The sequence below is a fragment of the Eulemur rufifrons genome, chromosome 6, assembly GCF_041146395.1.
Source record: "Eulemur rufifrons isolate Redbay chromosome 6, OSU_ERuf_1, whole genome shotgun sequence".
Taxonomy (NCBI): Eukaryota; Metazoa; Chordata; class Mammalia; order Primates; family Lemuridae; genus Eulemur; species Eulemur rufifrons.
In genome coordinates this window covers 87,842,647-87,860,816 of record NC_090988.1, presented here as the reverse complement: position 1 = coordinate 87,860,816, position 18,170 = coordinate 87,842,647, and the positions used below count along the sequence as shown (strand labels likewise).

The window sequence follows — 18,170 nt, the reverse complement described above, 5'->3', positions numbered from 1 at the left end:
CTGTGAACAGACTTCGCAGGGCTGCGAGGGAAATGGAACGGCCCATCCTATTTTCATGTCCAGGGTGATGAGGGTTCAGGTGGTCACTAGGACCTGCGCTGTTCCCTGCGTCCACCCCCAGCCCCAGGCACGGGGAGCCCGACGCCCATGCTCAGCCCAGAGGCCTCTGGGGAAGCCCGCCAGCGCTGGGGGCTGCTGGGACAGGGCCGGGGGCCCAGGCCGTGGACCCCGGGGCCTCAGCAGCCATGGCCTGTGCCTCCCCCCTCAAACGACCAGGCACAGACCACCCCGTGCCGATGTCAGCTCGCTGCTGCTGGCTCAGGCCACCCTTCCTGGGCCACCCCTGCCCTGCCCACCCGCACCCCAGCCCGACGTCCAGTAGATGAACCATACTTTCAAGGCAGCGCTGAAGAGCTGGCAAGATCACAGCGGTGACCTCACGATATCCTCAGGCCCCCTCTCCGTCCTGCCACAGCCTCCAGCCAGATGTCTTAGGAAACCACAGTTAAGCCATTACGGGACATTTCAGCTGTTTGGCGGCCGGGAGGCCCCTTTGGCCAGTTGACAGGCCCAGGGACTAGCAGAGTGTGCCCTTCCCACCAGGCCTCATTCATGCACACAAAGACCCTCCCTCCGGCCGCGAGAATCCCTCACCGGCGTCTGGCTGCAGCCTCCAGACTGCGTCTGCCCCCACGGCCCCCACGGTGGGATCTGCCCAGCCCCCAGCCCCGGAAACCTTGTCCGTCTGTCTAGGCCTTGGGGCCTGGCTCTGCTTCCAAGAAGACAGTTCTTTGTTCTTTCCTGTCTGCCCAGGAGCTGAGATTCTTGTATATTAGGGAACTTAAAAGCCACTTTCTTAATCATGTTAAAAACAGCTGAAACAGTACCAAAGAGTAGCTGACTGTTGATGATTTTTATTTTATTCTTTATACTCAGGTGATTTCTATTTTTTTACAAGGAACATGTATTATTCATGTAATTAAAACAAATCATTGCAAAAGGACCACTTAAACCCTACACTCTGAGGCTGCCAGGTCTCTGTGGGTGCTGCAACCTGGGCCTGGAATACCTTTCCTCCTTTTGTCTGCCTGGAGAACTCCTTCCCACCCGCCAGGGCCCAGCTCGGCATCTCCTCTGCCATGAAGCCTTCCCTGATTTCACCAGCCTAGGCAGTGGTCCCTTCTGTTTAGTTCCAATGCCCTCATTTTGGAGATAAGAAGACAAGGCCTAGAGAGGGACAGGGATCTCCCCAGGCCACACAGCAAGGTGATGGGTGGTGACAGTCACTAGATCCCGGGGGGGTTCCTTTTACAGTGTCCAGGCTGGGGAGGTTGGCACATACCCTACTTGAGTCACGACACGACACCCCCTTCCCTGGCGTCAGCGCCTGCCCTGTGGGAGACAGCATCGACCCACCTCTTGGTTCTCCTGAGGAATCAGCTGGGTGGTCTCCCGGCCTCTAGGGCCACAGATCCCGGGGCAAAGGATGAGGAAAAGAGAACGGCCAGTTGTTGTCCCACAAAGGGGAGTGGGGACAGGAAGCACGGGGGTCTTTCCTTGCTCTCTGGGGTCCCAGGCTGTGTCTGAATGGCACCGCCAAGGTGGGCCAGGCTGGCTCCTGCCCTGGCCCCATGCTGCTCTGCTGCAGGCCGGCCCCACAGGGCTGCGTGGCCCTGGCTCTGAGTCTCGGCTGTGCCAGAGAGTAGCTGTGTGACTCCACGCAAGTTGTTTCACATATCTGAGCCTTATTTTACCAGAAATTTTATAACATAGCCTACCATTTATTAAGGACTACTATGGAGCCAGAGCACTGGTTAGGCCCTTTACTTAAATTGTGGCTCATGTGCATGGCCGTGCTTTGAGCCAGCTATTAATTACCACTCCCATTTTACAGGTGAGAAATCGAGGCTCGCAGGAAGTGAAGCCACTGCCCTGAGGTCAAGGGCTAAACGTGACTGAGCTGGGACCTGAGTCTGGATCTATTTGGGGGTAAGAAGGTCGAGTCCCAAGGTAGTTCCATGGATCTGAGGAGAAAATTGCCTGGGCCGAGCGCTCGGCTGAACTTCACGGCTTCCCCCGATTCCGATTCCATTTTGTGAGAGCAGGCCCTGTGCGCTGGCTGATGGTGGGGGCGGGGGGAGGTGAAATTTCCTGGGGCCCTGGAGGGAGGTGGCAGATCCCTTGGCAGTCTCTACCTCCTGAAGCCCCAGGGCCAGACGTGCTTCTAGCCAGGGAGTGTCGTGTGAGGGTAAATATTATTTTACACTCCAGCTTAATCCAGACCAAGTTTATCCATCCCACCAAAATGCCCACAGCCCAGAGCAAGTTAAGCCCTTCCCAGCTTGCCTAATTGCAGGCTTGGGGACACCAGCCCTCTGGAAAGCCCGTTAAGTGGTCTGGTATTTGGCAGCGCAGCAGAGAGGCTGGCTGTGGCGGGGCTGTCTGGCTTTCTAGGCAGCCCTGGGCCGGGAGGGGCCATGGGAGAGAATATAGGCTGGGCCCAGGGGCCGGTTCGGGGGCCCTCGCCTGGCACGGAGCTGCTTCCCCGCCCCAGGGCAGAGGTCGCTACAGTGGGAGCAGGGGACGAGTCCTGCACTGCTGTTTAATGCTGATCCCCACTTGGCTGGAAAAGCCAGTCGAACCCAGCTCCAGCCTCTCCTGGCACCTCCACGGCAGGCCACCGACTAGGAACTGCCACCACAGAGCTGAGGGACAAAGATGGACCCCACCCGGGCCCCAGGCATGCAGTTCGTTCTCCAGTTGGTTCCCATCTCATCATTCTCCGCTTTCTCCCTCCAGCGCTTCTAGAAAGATACCTGGGAAGAGAGACGACTAGTGTCCAGCCTTTGCAATCAAGACATGGGTATGAATCCTTGCTCTGCAACCTGGGACTACTTAGTTGCCTTCTCTGAGCCTCAGTTTGCTTGTCTGTCAATAGGATCACTACGGTCCCATCTCGCAGTGTTGCTGGAGCACTGAACGAGAACGCGAGTGTGAAACGCTTAGCACAGTGCCTGGCACAAGGTCGCTATCGTGCTGGCTCTTCCCAGGGCAGAGGGGGGAGGTTTTGCTCAGGGGCAAAGGCACAAAGATTGCTGACTGTTCCTCTTGGGAACCACCCTCTTCCCCCTGCCCAGGTCACCCGGCTGCCATCTCTGGTTAGGATGGGGGAGTTGGGGGTGGAGCTAACATTTTTTGAGAAACTGCTATATGTCCGAATTTGCCCAGGAGCACACAGCTCCCGTGCTGGGGCAGGAACGCGTTCTCAGGCTTTTCTACAGGGCTCTCCCCACCCCTGTCAGCACCTGAAGCCCCCGACACACAGGTGGTCGTGCCGTCCCCATTCTGCAGGTGCAGGGCCCGAGGCTGGGACAGGCGAAGTCCCCCGGCTGGCCACCAGTGGTGGGGTGAGGTTGAGCCCAGTCATGCCAGTCTAGGAAGGGCCGGCTCATTCGAGCCCCTTGGAGGGCCCATCCTGATGCCGGTAGGTCGAGGCACAGCCGGGCCCCTCGCAGACGGCAGTTCCCCCCGGGCTTTGCCCATGCTCTGCTCAGAGGGCCCTGAAGAGTGGCGCCTCCGTATCCAGGCAACAGGAGCATCCTAAGTCCTCTCCAAGTCACATGCCTGCAAGTCAGGACAGCACTCCCCACAGACTTCCTCGAGGTGGCTCATTTTCAGCTTTCCAGAAAGAAATAAACCCTATGGAGCCCAGACACCTCAGCTCCCCCAGACCCCGGAGGGAGGGGGCTTCCCACCACGTCTCCCTAGACTTTCCCCTGCTTAGGCCTTGCCAAATGCACCTCTGCGTACGTCCTGCCCTGCTGCCTTCTTCCCCGGTCCAGGAGTGTGCATATGCTCTCTGCACGCACGACACTCGGCCACCGGACCCTGGAGCTGCCGTGCAATCTCCTCTCCCTCCAGCTTCTTCTTCAAGCTGCTCTCCCGCCTTCTTTCTGACCTCAGCTTAAACAATTTCTTCCTCCAGAAAGCCCTCCTGGTGTCTCTAGGCCTTGCTAGGTGCCACAGCCACTGATACCGTGAGCTCCGTAACGGTTCCCTGGGCCTGCCCCATTAGAGCACCCAGCACACTGTCCTGCCACTGCCTGGTCGCGGACCTGTCTACCCTACCAGACTGCGAACTCCTGGAGGGCAGGGGCCGGGTGCCCAGCCCAAACAGATGGCACTTAGTATTCATACTGGAATAGCCAATACTTGAATAAATAATCATATGCTATTAATTTATTAAGCACTTGATGACTGCGTGACCTTGACCTTTACCTCTGTGCCTCAGTTTCCTCATCTGCACAATCAGGAAGTACAAAGAGTATCTATCTCATGAGGCTGGTGTGAGGCTTAAATAAGTTATGTAAAGCATTAAAACAGAGCCTGGCAGAGTAAGCACAACACGAATATCTGCCGTTATTAAATAATGCGCGCACTATATTCATTAAGCTTTCATGGGGTCTAGGCTTGCAGCAAGGCTAGAAAAGGGATCTCCCATAGGCTCAAAGGGCCAACAACAGAGCACACTAATACAGCACTTACCATGTGCCGGGCGCCACTCGTAACGCTTTACGTGCACTCAATGAATCCTCAGAGCAGCCCTCGGAGGTTGGTGCATTCTATGGGCTGAATTACGTCCACCCCCCCATTCGTATGTTGAAGCCCTCACCCCTAGTGCTGCTGCACTTAGAGACAGGGCCTTTAGCGAGGTAATTAAATGAGGTCATAGGGTGGGGTCCTAATTGGTCTCCCTTTACACGAAGAGGGAGAGAAACCAGAGAGCTCGTGCTCCTGTTTGTGCGTGCGTGCTCTCTCTCTCTCTTTCTCTCTCTCTCTGTGCAGCACGGAGAAGAGGTCATGTGAGGACATGGCAAGTGGCTTTTAACCACTACCCTGAACCTGCCTCCAAGCCCAAGGGTACGGGATGGGCATCCCAGAGGCAAGGGGCCAGGCCTGAGCAGCATCTACAGTCTAGAGGAGAATGGATGAAAGGACTGGCACATTTCAGCCGAGACTGTGAGGCCGCCAGGGCTCACCAGCTGTGGCAGCATCCTAAGGCTGGGGGTGGGGAGAGGAACTGGTTGTATCCTGTGTGGTCCCAAGCTGGTTGTGGCAGAGTCAGAGCTGCTCCACAACCTGGGAATAGCTTCCCAGGTAAGGTGGGAAGCTCCCTGTCCCTGGAGGCATCCAAGCACTGCTGCTGGACCACCAGTTACTGGTGATGTTTGGAGGACAAAGAATGGTATTATGGACTAAATGTTTGTGTTCCCCCCAAATTCACATATTGAAATCCTAACTCCCAATGTGATGGTATTTGGCTGTGGGAGGTAATTAGGTCACGAGGGTGGAGCCCTCAAGAATGGGATTAGTGCCCTTGTGAAGAGCCAGGAGAGCTTGCTTCCCATTTCTCCTTCCGCCATATGAGAACACAAGAAGATGATTGTCTGTCACCTGGAAAAGCGCCTTCCCCAAGAACCCAAACATGCTGGCACCCTGACCTCGAACTCCCAGCATCCAGAATTTTGAGAAATACATATTTGCTGTTTGAGCCATCCCGTCCACGGTACTTTATGGCAGCCCAAACTGCCTGCGGCAGCCAGCCAGAGTAGACACTCTCAACAGTCCCCTTCAGCCTCAAGCAGCCATGCAATATGAAAGAGCTGGCAGTTAAGAGAGTCCCTGGGAGCTCCTTCCTACCAGCTCTGCCCGTTAATTCCTGCTCCCACCTCCCACGGCCAGGCTGTCGGTCTGTGTGAGTCAGTCTAGTTGGCACAACTAGCAACGAGGGGTGGCAGACAGAGTTCACCCCAATACAAAGATGAGTGGTCCCCCAGCAGCAGGAAGTGTGGTGTAGGTGTTAAAAGATGATCTGAAATCAGAGCGACCTGGGTTTGAAATGCTGGCTTTCCTCTGTGTGCCTTTCGGTGAATGCCTCAACCTCTCTGAGCTGCAATTTCCAGAGCTGCAAAATGATTCCATCCCGGAGGATGGGACCAAAGATCAAAGGACACCAGCAGGCCCGGCACTCAGCATGTGATCAGGATTTGAGAGTTTCCTTCGGTCTCTGGAGGGTAGTGAGCTGCTGACACTGGGTGTATTCAAGCATGTCGGAGAGGTGTCAGGGTGGGACCCTGGGGGTCGCGGGTAGGAGATATCTGGGTGCAGAGGATTTCTGTATTACACTGAAGAGAAGATTGCTCTCTGCGAGTTCTTCCGACTCTGCAGAAATACACTTCTGACTGGGTCCTGGCTGGCCGTGGGACGGGGCCATGTCATCGAGAGGACACCGTCTCCACCCACCCCACACATGCTGTATGATTCCATTTATGGGAAACGTCCAGAAAAGGCACACGTACAGAGACAGCGAGTAGACTGGTGGTTGCCGGGGGCCGGGGGTGGGAACAGGGATTGATGGCAAATGGTACCAGGTTCCTTTTGGGGGTGATGGAAACATTCTAAAATTAGATTGCAGGGATGGCTGCAGAACTTCACAAATTTACTACAAACCATTGAATCCTACCCTTAACATAAGCAAATTTTATGGTGTGTAAATTATACCTCTCTAAAACTGTTTAAGAATCAAAACAGAATCAATAATATCAAAGCAGGAGTCCAGCAGGGCCAGCGGTGTGGCAGGGGCAATGCCCATACCCTGCGGGACGTGTGGCACTGCAGGCTGCGGCCTGAGGTCACGAGAGCAGAGGTCACTGCCAGTGTCAGAGACTCCTTCTCCACCTGAGGATTTACAGTGGCACTTTCTTGTTACTGTTATTTCCTGCTTGGAGCCCTGGCCACACGAGCTGAGCTCAGTAAAAGCCTGAAGCCAACCCTGGGTGATGTGAGGAGGCAGGACTCTGCAGGCGGGTGGGCCTGGCAGCCCGAGGGACGGAGGCCCCCGGGGAGACCGGGCCTCCCAGAAGCCTCTGGATGCCTGCGCTGTGTGGTGGCTTGGGGCATCCTGTGGTTTGGGGCCTCCGAGTTAGGACAGAAGCCATGGACGGGCCTGGCCGTGTCTCTAAGGCACTGATGAAGACAGGACCACACCAGTCATGTGCTGGCACCTGCCACGTGCCAGGGAGGAGCTGACATTTATCCTGATTACACTACCGGACGTGAAACGTGGAGATTAGCAGAGAGGACCTGTGTGGGCTTAGGGTCTACCCACTGTGCAGAGATTTAACTTGCCCATGGTTGTAGAGACATATGGTTTAAACCTCCCCACAAGTGAGAGGTGGGTATTTACCAAGTCCACTGTAAACAAAAGGAGGCAGGAGCTCTTGTGATAAGTCTCTTGTCTGAGGCCACACAGCAAGCGGCTGGGGCAGGATTTGGACCCAGGACCTGTGCAGAGCAGGGGAACAACTTTCAAAGCAGTCTGAACTCTGCTCTCTTGGATGGTAGTGAGCTCCCCATTGCTGGAGGCATATAAGCAGAGGCTCAATGACCACCTCTCAAGGAGTCAAAACCAATGACCTTGAAATCCGTCCCAGTCCAGTTAGTCCATGAAGCCGAATATCCTTACCAAGCATTTCCTTCGAGGGTTAAATCTGTACTAAGAGTAAAGCAGAGGGAGGAGCCCTGGTGGGCGGGGCCTGGCTGGCACCTCTCCAGCTGAACTGCGGCTCCTCCAGTGCCCACCGCAAATCAGCACTGATTGCTGGCTGGGGCTGACACTTGGATACACACAGGCCAGGGCAGGCACCACGGGGCTCCAAGCAACTGCATTTTCCTCTAAACCAGCGGCAGCAGTGGGCACACAGGAAGCTCCAGCTGCCAAACCCAAAGCGGCTGTCCACCCAGTCAGATGGGGTCCCTGTCTGGCCCCCATTGGCCTATTTCTTATCTGCCCCACCCTCTGCCCTTGTTGGGAGGCTCCACCCTCCCTCCCCCCCAGTTCCTGGGGCTGTGCTGCAAGGACTGAGGCCTCTGGTTGTGGTTTGCAAGTTCCCTCCTCCCTGCCAGGGGCTGGGCTCTCTGCGGGATGGGTTCAGGGATGGGCTCAGGGATGGGCTCATCGGAAGCCCCTTCCCAAGTAAGAGCCCTAGTCCTGGGAGAGGTGCCCCCTCCCCAACTCCCATTCCCTTTGATGTCCCCGCCTGGCCCTGGGAAGGCAGAAAGGAAGGCTGGGATTTCTGAGGAGGGGGCTGGGTTAGGCTGGGCTGGGAGCTTCCTCTGTCACCTCCTCTCCATGGGGTCCCCAAGCCAGTACTGAGGTGATGAGGCCAGGGGACCTTCTGACCTGCACCCAATCCCAGCTCCCAGCGTGGCACCTCCAGGGCCCCCCACCTGGTCCCCACGCAGCTCCACACTCAGGGGGTCTGGGTTTGCTCTCGCATTTTTTTCGTGCCTCCACTCCAGCCCTCGAACCCGATTTGCAGATGGTATTTTAGTTTCCTCTACCCCAAAGAAGGCAAAGGGGAGCACAGGGACTAACCGCAGTGACTGACAGTTACTGGACACTCCCAAGGTGCTCAGAGAGGGGCAGCAGATGGCCACCTGGGCTCCAGCCTTCAATCCGGTCCCCCGAGAGAATGTTCTAGCAGCAGGCAGGGCTCCTCCATGACCCAGGGTATCCAAGCACACCCTGCCTCCTTTTCCTCCATCCACCCGTAGCCTCAGTCCTGCCCCCAGAAGACCGCCTGACACCAGCTGGAGGCCTCGCAATGACTGCAACTGAGTCCAGGGGCCCCTCACCCGGACCATTCTTCCCACCTCCCCGTCATCGTCTCAGGGCATAATCTGTCTGCCTCCTCTGCATAAATTCTTTCATAGCTCCCCAGTGCTCCTGGGGAAAAGCCCAAACTCATGGCACAAGGGGCCTTTTTATTATCCCCCTTCTCACGCCACCCCAGGGACCCCACTTGAATGCTCCTTGAATGCTCTGCTCTGTCAGCCCCAGGACTTCGCATGTGCCGAGCCCTCTGCCAGGAAGCTACTCCCTCTCCCGCTGATACACAGACCTCTTTGTTCACCTTGAAGTCATTCATAAACCAAGCTCCCAGAACCTCCCTCTTTCCCAGGGTGGGCTCATCACCCCTTCTATGAGCTGCAGCATCAGTGTTATCAGACACACTTCCGTCTGCTGTGGCCCTTGGTGGTTCTCAAACTTGAGCTTGCTCCGGAATCTCCTGGAGGCCTTGTCAAAACCCAGACTGCTGAGCCTCGGCCCCCTGATGCCGTAAGTCTAGGGTGGGGACCTGAAACTCAGCACATTCAGGTTCACAGGACATGCTGATGCCACTGGTTTGAGGACCACGTTCTAGAACCGCTGGTTAAACTCTAAGCAATGTGCATCTGGTGTATAGTTAGTGCTCGATCAGTAAATGAATGAGAGGTATTGATTCATCTGTTGCAGCCAACGTGGGTGGCAGGAGAAGGCACGAAACCCTCTTTCCTGGCTTGTTCTCTCTGTGCTCCACGTTCTTCTCTCCCCTTTCCCAAGATGGTCCTATGCCTTGGGGGCTGCTGGTTTCCAAGGCCAGCAGAGAAGTGGCTGGGCCTAGAAAACAGCTTAGGCAGGAGCCCAGGGAGGGGGGCTGAGGCAGCAGGCCTGCGGGGCGGGCTGCGAGTGTCTCTGCAGATGAGCCAGGAGAGGGGGATTCGGTGGGATCCCAGAGCTACAGGCTCAGGTGCCCTGTTCACGAGCAGCCCTCCCCAGAGGTGATTAGACTCTGATGGGGCGACCCCAAGATGCCCGAGAATGGTTGGGAGTCTAAACCCCAAAACTCGTAGCTTGAATTTACAACCGAAGACCACAGTACACCCTGGCTGGCACAGCAATGACAGCTACCCACCTGTCCTCAGAGACCCAGGGTCTGGCAAAGGAGCCTGTCTGTAGGGCCCTGTATGGGCTCAAGTTCAGCAGCCTTTCCCAGATGTTTCAGACCACCTAAGGCCACCAAGACTCCTATGTGATCCTAGGGGGCCAGAAGTCCCCCTCTGCCACAAGCCTGGCAGTGAATGTCTTTCAAACAGGCAGAGGGAGGCTTAGGGGCAGATTAAATCAGATTTAGAGAGAAGTAAAGGCAGATGGCGTATCTTGTACCCTAGTGCTGGGGGTAAAATTCAAACCTGTTACAAGTCCACTCAGCACCGGCAATGTGCTCGGCCCTGTGCCAGCCCTGCCACGGCCTAACGCCAATTCTGTTCGCCTGGACCTGAGCCTCTTCCCAAGTGTGGCAGCTGAGGGCACAGCATGGCAGCGCAGCCTGTCGGAAGGTGAACAGGAACAAGAAATTGTCCTTCCAGGATCGTGGAAGCTGGGGCTGCACTGAGCCCTGGGCACCTTGACGGAAAAGGGGGCCCCGGGCAGGTGGCGAGGCATCGTGTCTGCGAGCCTGGCACGCCAAGCCTGCCCCAGTGTGGCACAGCTCAGGTCACCCCCTCCCCAGAACTCTGAGCAAACAGGTGCCAGGGGACCCAGGCTGCTCGAGGGACCCCAGACTGCCCTTGCTCCAGTGGGACCACTCATCACCTGCCTTAGGACTTTTGGCTTAGACAGCAATTCCCAGCAATTCACAGACACTGGGCTACTGTCCCCTCCCAACTATGTATCTGTGGTGGCCTTAAGGAGAGAAAAAAAAGAGAAAAGTTCATCCTGGGAGGCCCCACCTTCAAAGAGAATGCCACAGGGGAAAGGGGGTGGTGGCATTGCCAGGTGGGGGAAGGAGCATTTGCTTTTTAATTGAAATCCTTCCAGATCATTTGAATTTTTAAGGAACATATATTGCTTGTGTAATAATAACTTTAAAAAAGAATTTTTGTCTTAAAAATGCAAAGCAGTCTTCAAAAATCCATTTGGAAGACAGAAATTTATACAACGAATAGCGTAAGGGGGGCCCTTAGATACAGCATCGCCGTCCTTTCCCGAGCACGACCACGTGCCCAGAGTCCTTCCACGTGTCTCCGCCCTCATTATTTAACTTAAAGCTCATCACAGCCCTGTGAGTTGGATGCTATTAGTGCCACCACTTTCTAGACGAGAGGACAGAATTTGAGAGAGACTCAATAACATGCCCAAGGTCACCCGGGTTTGGAGCTAGGGTTTGCAATCTCTGGTCCTTAAATCGGGGCACGAACCAGGCTGCCTCTCGCAACTGAAACTGAGAAATTGATAAGCTCAAAAGCCATTTGTTTTGAGTCCATTCCACTACTTGAAAATTACTGATATTCCCCAGGAGCCAAAATCAAATTGTCGCATGAAAACAAGCCAAGAGACTGGTGTCTCCAACCACCTTGGCGGAGCTGGGACAGCGTGTACTATGAGTCCATTGTAATCCGTCCACCTGTCCATCCATTTGCCAACCCCCGACTGGTGCCTCACTGGCTCTGCTCTGCGCCCACGGCCACCAGGAAAGGGCAGGGCGAGCACAGGGACAGATTGGACCCTCAGCACCTTCCATTTGCAGACTTTGTGTCCTCCGGAAATAATTAAAACCCCTTGCAATTGAGAATCCATACAAGCAGTAAAGGGGGTGACAATGAAAGGACCCTGTCATCCAGGGCCAGGGCAAGCCCATCTTCCTCTCCAAAATACTTCAGTTCGCAAAGTGCTGAACTGGGACTGGGCAGTCCAATCCACCGTTTAAGTCCAGGTGCAACGCCAGACCGGTTAATTTCAGTGGATTCTCTGGCATCTCACCCAGGCCCGAAGCCCAAGATGGCAAGAGAGGGTTAAACAAAGCTCCAGGTGCTGGGAGAGGCAGGGGGGGTGGGGAGGGCGATTTCTCCCCAAGGCTCCAGCCTGCAGACCTGACCTGCTGAGTGCGGGGACCCTGGGTGTCCTATTCAATAGGATTCTATGTGCCTCTTAGAGGCCAAGGCACACAGCAAGTGCTCAATTAAGGGTTTGCTGAATGAATGACTAAATGTGATTCTGGAAAGGCAGCTGCACCCCATTTGGAGATGGGAGGGGTGTGATTTGCCAGCCCATCACCAAGGTTTGGGGACAAGAACCAATAGGCACCTATACACCAAAGTCTCTATTTGGGATGCCACCTACAGAGTGATAAAATTGGACTGTAAATGATAACACCACCAACAGCGTCGGTGCTGACCCTCTGGCAGGTGCTCTGTGAAGCACTTTCTCTCATCTGATATCTCGTTCAGTCTTCACATCAGTCCTGTGAAATACATACTATTATTACCCCCAATTTATAGATGAGAAAACTGAGGCTCAGAAGGCTGAGGTCCTACTGCTAGCAGAGCTGGGATGTGAACCCACGTCTGACTTGGAATAAAATGTTTAAAGCTGGAAGGGGCCTTACTCCTCATCCTACAAATGACAAACTAAAGGACAGACAGGGTAAGACATCAGGAGCATGGCAGGGACAAGAACCCCAGTTTCCTGACTTTGCCACGAGGCCTGCTGCCTGCATAGCTGTAAGGTTCTGTAAAGTATCTCAGGACTGAGAGGACTGAGACTCTTGGTCTTTGTGCAGCACGGTCTCTTCTCAAGGGCGTCTCCAAAACTCCCTTTCCTGGGCAGGGAGGGGGAAAAGGAACAGGGAAGAGCCACACAACTCCAAGCCCAGGCTGAAGTTGAAGGCGGCATTGAAGACAAGATGGCCTCAGGCCCGGGCGCAGCCAAGCCTGGAGGCCTGCAGGGAAGAAGGCTGACTAAGTTCATCTCACTCCCTGCCTGGCACAGTCCTCCCAGCCCCAGGGCCCCACCACCAGGCCTCTGCTCCTGGAATGCCTCCCCCAGCCCCTCGCCTGGCCTGCACCCAAGCCGGTTTCCAAAGCCCGGCTCACAGGCACCCTGTCCCCTGGTTTGCACCACCACCACCCAGAAGTAACATCTCCCTCTGGCGTTTGAGTCCCCAGCCTCCTTCTGCTCTGAGCCCTCTCCTTGGATGCTGCAGGGTGACGCCTGTCTCCCGCACTGGCCTCTGAGGTGCCCTTGAGTGCGTGTGAGTGAGTGAAGAATGCCTGGGAAGTGCCGCTGGCGGCTCTTTCTGTTTGCTGAGCAGGTGCACACAGATCTCCGGGTGGCCCTGCTCCCTCCCCAGGGCCCTCACAAGCTTCATCTTAGACCCTAAGTCCTAGAGGCTGAGGACCAAGTCCTTCTGTTGTTTCGGCAGCAACAGGCACGAATGGGGGCTTTAAAACTGGTGTGGAAAATAACTGACCACCGACAAACATCCACCAAGCCCAGCTGCGGCTTGGCACCGAGCAAGGTGCCACATGGGGCCGGGGGCAAGACACCCAGAGGAGGGTCCTGTCCCCTCAGCGGATCTCCCAGAGGAGTGGGCAGGGACCCCCAAGGGCAGCAACCTTTAGCCTCTGCTCACTCTCAGCCTCCAGCATCTGAAACAGGGCCCGGCACATAGTAGGTGCTCAGTAGCCACTGGCCGAGTAAATGAATCCACAGTCACTGACCCAGCAGGGTGTGCTGAGCTGAGACAGAGAGCGCGGGAGGGAGCCCGGGAAGGGCCAGGAGGTTTGCGGTTGACCAAAACCAAGCAAGGGGCAGATCTTAAAAAGCCCTCGGCCGCAGCTGCCTGAGAGGCAGCATCATGAGCTGTGGTTTTCAATCTCTGTTCTGCAGAGCAATCGCTTTTCAAATGAAATCGTACACGGCACCCGAGCAGCCTCGGCGGAGGTCAGCTGGGGCTGCCGGGCTGCTCACGTGTAGCTCCTGCTCAACTGGTGACCGGACCCTTCTCCTGTCCCTCCCTCTGGGGGGCTTCAAAAAGCGAGGCTGCGGTTGGTTTTCTGGAAAGGGGCCGGCCCATCATAGGTCCTGATGTCTTCTGAGAGGCCATTTAGGGCAAATAAACCATAAAGAGGTTCAAGAAACGTCCCCCAGCAATGAAGGAGTCAGGGTCAAAGGATGACAGAAAAGTCCCTCCCAGCAAGTAGAGGCCAACCCAGTGCAGCCAGGCACTGGGGCGGCCACTAGGGAGTGCAGTGGCTCTCTAAGAGAAGGTCTTTCTGGGGCAGTCCTTTTGGAAAGTGAAGCACGGCTTGCAGATACATTGGATACCTGGGTGTGTGTCTGTGTGTGTGTGCATGTGAAGTTAGACTTTCAGATACCAGACACGCTAAAAACAAGGCACCTGTCACAAAGAGGCCAACCCTGGTACCGTAAACCACAGGAAGGACCCCAACTGGGACAAATCTGACCACCTGGGTGCTTCATGCCTCCCACCCCCTGCAAGGACACCGGTAGGGAGCACCTGTTGTGTGCTCAGCATTTCTTTCTCCTTCTTCTGAAAATAGCACCTGCGTTTTCCCTTTGGGGAACCTCCCCCCTCACACACTCAGGTTGACTCCCCAACTCATCACACATGTTCCCCCCACCGCCCTGTCTAACCAATCAGCATATTCTCTCCTCCATGTTTCAGTGATTGGTCAGAGGTGGTCATGGGACCCAAGACCAGCCAATAAGCCTCAACTCTGGGACTTTTGTTGGAACTCCTGGGAAAAAGAAACTCTCCATCCACTGGATTTGAAATGAGCTGCTGGTCACTGCCCCGCTGCCACATGGGGAATGCTGCCAGGGCCTGAAGCCCACAAGGAGGGAAGCAGAGGGCACAGATGTGGTCCTAAGGGCATCATTTGATCCCTGGATTCAGCCCTTCCTTGGCACCAATAAACAAGCCCCAAATTGCCGATATATTGGAAACTAATAAAAAGCTAATAAATTGCCTGTCTTGCTTAATCCAGTCTGAGTTGAATGTTGGCTCCAAGTGATGCAGCATCTGACCCCAGTTCAGCCTTGGCCTGGCCCCTCATTACCCACTGCCACCGACCTTTCCTTCTGACCCATCACGGTCCTTGTTCACCTGTGCAGCAGCGCCATGCTTCCTCACTTGAACCTGAGGGGCACAGGCCAGCCTTCCCAGCTATCTGGCCCCGCCATGGGTTATTTTTTGGCTGATCCCCGCAAGACCCCCGCAAACCTGGCTCAGGTCCACTCACTTGATCCCCACTCCTTACTGCCCTACACCATGGACCTTCAGGGCACTGGAGGGAGACAGATACTAAACAATGACTGAGCGGCCTGGAATTCGGCCACTCCCGAGCTTGGAGCAAGAAGTGTCACCCCAGGCTTTGGCTTGCAGTCTCAGGGAGACCTGCCACAGGGAGAGGCAGCAGACTGTGGCAAGATAGTCTTGGGCTCTGATGTCAAGCAGGCCATGAAAAGATCCCAGATCTCTTACCCACTGTATCAACTTTAAAATGGGGATCGTACCACCACACACCTGATAGAAGGACAAAAATCCACAAAACTGACAGCACCAATTGCTGATGAGGATGTGGAGCAACAGGAACTCTCATTCATTGCTGGTGGGGACTAAAGATAGTACAGCCACTTTGAAAGACAGCTTGGCAGGTTCTTACAAAGGTAAGCACAGTCTTACCATACAATCCAGCCATCATGCTCCTAGGTGTTTATCCAGATAAACTGAAAACTTAAGTTCACACCAAAAAAAAAAAAAAAAACCAAAAAACCAAACAAACAAACCAAACCTGCACACAAATATTTATAGCAGCTTTATTCACAACTGCCAAAAATTGGAAGCAACTAAGATATCCTTCAATAAGTGAGCAGATAAATTGTGGCATGTCCAATGGAATATTATTCAGCGATGAAAAGGAATGAGCTATCAAGCCACAAAAAGACACGGAGGAAGCTTAAATGCATATTACTTAGTGAAAGAAGCCAAAAGCCTACACATTGTATGATTCCAACTATATGACATTCTGGAAAAGGCAAAACTATGGTGTCAGTAAAGAGATGAGGAGTTGCCAGAGGAGGAGGAAGGGAGGGAAGGTTGAAAAAAAAAAAACCAAGGATCATCATTGCTGGTGGGGATGAAAGGCAGAGGGTCCCGCAGTATCAATTTTCCCCTTCCTCCAGGTTACAGACTTGTCATTGAGCAGATGGCCACTGGCATAAAGACTATAACGCCAGCTCTCCTTGCAACCGTGGGGGCCATGTGACTACGTTTTGGCCAACAGGACATTAATGGAAGTGATACATGCGCCATCTGATTTCCCTTCTTGCGGACCAGATGGGAGACACAGTGGTGGGAGACACAGTGGGGGGCCTTCACCAACCACGTAGATGAGCCACAGTGAAGCCACAACACAAAACAAAAAGAACCTCAGCCCCTAATGGTTTTGCAAAAGAATCACCTTAGCTCAGAATTTTCCTTAGAGAAAAATCAACCTCTCTCTTGTTTAGAGAACTGTTATTTTGTGGTTTTGTCACACACAAATAATCCTTTATCCTCACCAATACAGGTACTTTCAAGGATTGTTCTAAGGATTCTGCATAGTACAGGTAAAACATGTTCTCTCATGCATTTATTCAACGAATAACGGGCTAGCTTCCTGTGCTGGACCTCGGGGGCCCACTGAGAGTAAGACAGGCAAAATCCACGCCCTCGTGGAGTCCACATTCTAGTTCAAGAGACAGACCGTCAAAGCGAGAATGAACTAGTTCCGGGTCGCCATGAATGCAGGAATACCATTCGCAACAGCTACCATTATTGGGTCCTTAGCTTACTGTACGTTGGTCCTGTTCTAAGCCTCTTTCATATATGCCCCCATTTTATCTTTAGCACAAAAGGTGGGTGCCGTTGCTGCCTCATTGGACCAAGCCAAGACACAGAGAGGTAAAGGAACCCGTCTGAGGTCACATAGCTAGTAACTGGTGATTTCAGGATTTGAACTAGGTCTGTTGAACTTCAGAGCCTTGACCGCTGGGCCCTCCTGCTAACAAAAGGAATAAAACAAGACACTGTGACAGAGAATGATGGGGTGTGCTGCCGAGGGTTACTCTTAGCAACAATTATAACAGCCACAACAAAAGTGGCACAAACCCCGTGCCGACCCAGCATGAGCTCCCTTACCTGGGTAGCCGGTGGCGGGAAGTCTGGAAAGGATTATGCCCACGTTTCTGGAAAGCCAATTCAAGAGGTTCAAGTTGCTTTGATGGCAGGGTTGGAAGCTCCAGCCACGGCAAGCTTGAGGCCGCCCAGGAGACGCCCACCTGTCAGAGAGAAGCAGAACCAGCCGTGACTGCCTGGTGGGCGGAGATCTCAGCACCTCACTCTGCCCCGAGCGGAGCCGAGCTCTCTTCCTTCTGTTTGAAACGCTCTCTGGGCCCTGCAGGAGGTGGAGAGTTGAGGCCAACATGGCAGGAGCCTGCGAGAATCCATCAGGATCAGGGACCCAACATCTGCTCAACTAGCCTGAAAACAACACTAAGACACGAAGATGAGTGTGCCCACGTGCCCACGTCCTGGGTAAAAACACATAAGCATCACACCCGCTGCATCTAGCACGATGCCCTTGCAGAGGGGAGAGGCTTAGCAAATGTTTCATGATTTGTTTGATATAAGACATAATTCTGTATGTCTGAGTGAGTGGGAGGAAACTCCATGGGCCCGAGCCTATTGGAGAAAAGTTCCTTCCTCACGTGAGAATGCATTCCTGAGATGCCAGGTGCAGCCAGACCAATGACCTCTTTTTACTAATGACAAGACGGATACCTACAGAGGGGCAGCGAGGCCTAAACTCTGGGTCTCTCATGACTCGTGGCCGGGAGCTCTCTCCAGGGCCATACCCTCCTTTGGAGGCAGCTGGGCCTCAGCCACATGCTGGGGCAACCTCTTTCCAGAAGTGGGAGCCTGGGCAAGTCAGGGGTCCTCTCAGAGTGTCAGTCCCCTCATCTGTAAAATAGGGATAATAATGGCATCTCTCCCTGAGTTTTTCTGGAAGTTAAATGACTTTCATAACTTTGTGAAGTCCCCAGGAGAACATTTGGCACATAGAAATTGCTCAATAAATGTTAGGGAGGTGACACAGAGGAGGACTGCCTGTGTGTGTGTGTGTGTGTGTGTGTGTGTGTGTAAGACAGGGAGGCAGAGCACTGGACCAGAAGTTGCCTTTGTCCCTGGAAAGTCTTTACACAAACAGTGTCTCCAAATTCTGCCAGTCATTCACCCCCTCTCCCCCCACGCTCTCCCTTCTCTGGGCCCCGAGCCTGCTGCCTTCCCTGCCTTCCGGGCTGCAAACCCCCACCTGCCTGTGGGATCCCCTCACCCCAGCCACCAAGCACAGCCCACACTTTGACAGCCAGCAAAATGCAAATGTCATTAGCGCTCTGCAAGCTGGTGAGGCTAATGTCACACCAGACGTGTGAACTGGGG

General features: G+C 54.3%; 1 protein-coding gene across 2 annotated transcripts in view; it reads right to left on the bottom strand.

The window, feature by feature from the left end:
• Window positions 1-18,170, bottom strand: part of TSPAN18 (tetraspanin 18) — a 175,497-nt gene that overhangs the window by 42,471 nt on the left and 114,856 nt on the right. For both annotated transcript variants that reach the window (XM_069471270.1, XM_069471269.1), the window contains one exon: window positions 16,869-17,008. The gene's annotated coding sequence lies outside the window, so the exon portion shown is untranslated. The remainder of the gene's footprint in view (window positions 1-16,868; window positions 17,009-18,170) is intronic.